General features: G+C 32.7%; 1 non-coding gene across 1 annotated transcript; it reads right to left on the bottom strand.

The window, feature by feature from the left end:
• Positions 1–1,661: 1,661 nt before the first annotated feature.
• Positions 1,662–1,735, bottom strand: TRNAT-AGU (transfer RNA threonine (anticodon AGU)). Its single transcript has one exon. It is a non-coding gene; the product is annotated as a tRNA-Thr (tRNA).
• Between the last annotated feature and the right edge of the window lie 215 nt (positions 1,736–1,950).

The following is a 1,950-nucleotide window of genomic DNA, read 5'->3' on the forward strand; positions in this document are numbered from 1 at the left end:
AGAAATATTCAAATTGACATCATTGTTTGTAGTATTGTTTGAATAATAAGTATTATGGAGTAACACTTGGACAAAATTCCCACTCTATAATACTCCTTTTTCTTCGATACTGCAATAGCGATGCCAAGTTGCAATTCAAAATCTGGCCATTTATTAGAATTACCTTTTGTTTTAATGCTGGAATTGACGCCTGAATCTATCTATAACAAACATAAAAAGTGTTCAAATTATCTAACACTAGTGAATTTGCTCAAGCTATGCGCGATTATTAAAGAAAATCAAATATGCCTAAATAATTATTGTTAAAAATTTTATAAAAGAAAAATCAATCTTTATTCTTCGATCAATTTTATCTTCTGTATGCTTCAACTGCAACCCTATCAATTCTTCTAATTATATTCTCAAGGTTGATACCAAATGTGAAATTGAACCCAGCTCAACAATTCAACATCGACCAAATGAGAGATACTGCATTCTTAAGAAATCTCAAGCTTTTCTATCTGGTTTTGAACTGTAAGTGTTTTGTTGATATTTCATTGGCCCAACTGAAAGCATATAGTAGTACATATAGGTTTTACTTATTGTGCAAGTCTTTTGGAAGCAACAAGATTAGCAAAATACATATGAAATGTAGTGTTGAAACATATATATAACTCTGTGTGTGCATGTTTGTTATTACTGTTGCGTATCAAGGTTTCCTCCCAAGCCATAGGTTACTCAAATCAATACGCAATACTATCATACAAGTACATCAAGTCATAGCGATTTCATACATCAGGACCAAGCTTGTAAAGTTCATACTCACAACTTAATTGCCAAAGTTCTTCGAGGGAGAAAAACAAGAAGCCAAACTTAAAGTAACTTAAAAAGTTAAATTACATAGTATGATGCCACGTCCTTAGTCTTGAACTAAGCACACTGCGGCACTTGATAGCTTGCTCACGATCCTGCTATGCCGAGTCAGCCTAAAATACTATACTCAAGACCGCTAAGGGAATGTTAGATAATAAAGACAAGAGAAATTTGACAAGTGAAGCTTTTTATTATAGAGAACTTGATTGTTTTTCTCGATAAGTTACAAATAAATATCTCCCTTTATATACTAGTCTCCTACGGGATAGTGAGTAAATAAAAATTATTACGCAAGTCCCTTATTATTTATAAGTAAGTCATTTCTCTATAATTTTCTAAATAGCTAGAATTTTCTAAGGACTTTTCTAGCAATTCCATAGGGTTCTAAAGTTTTCCATTAGAAACTTCTATATTTTTCTAGAACCTTCCTACAAGTGCTAGCCTCTTTCCTATGTAAGCTTTTCATATAACAAAAATATATGTCAAGTGACACCTACGTGACATGATGATGTGGCGGGTCCTGACAATGATCTGTGCTAGAAGAGAAAGCAGACTAGGTGCTTTCCTACCTATAGAAGAATCCAAAAAATTTCTGAAGATCAATCATGAACAAAAAATTAAAACTACCATTTATCATTTTTTGTTTTTGCCAACAAAAAATTATTAATGATATTACGAGTTACGACATTCAAGTGCCAAAGCTTATGAGGGATGAGGATTAGCACAGGGAATATCTCGTGAAACAGTATTGTGTTCTGTATGAAAACTACTGACAATTAATTTAGCACACAATTGACAGCAAAAATAAATGCTTTCATTGAGAGTCGAACTCAAGACCTCCCGCTTACTAAACGGGTGCTCTAACCAACTGAGCTATGAAAGCTTTCTTGCATAATTTCAGCGCACATAAATATTTAGCCGATAGTATTCTCAGTAATTTTGTCAATTCTTATGGTGTAATTAAGCCCCCTATACCTTCTTTCTATTTTCACCTTTTTTAAGCTATAACCTACTTTGTTCTCAAGGAAAATGTAAATTTTGTAACTGTTAATAGTATGTTTTCGTTCTATACGACTGCTCAAATATAAGCCAAATTCA

Source organism: Nicotiana tomentosiformis, chromosome 6 (assembly GCF_000390325.3).
Source record: "Nicotiana tomentosiformis chromosome 6, ASM39032v3, whole genome shotgun sequence".
NCBI classification, from domain to species: domain Eukaryota; kingdom Viridiplantae; phylum Streptophyta; class Magnoliopsida; order Solanales; family Solanaceae; genus Nicotiana; species Nicotiana tomentosiformis.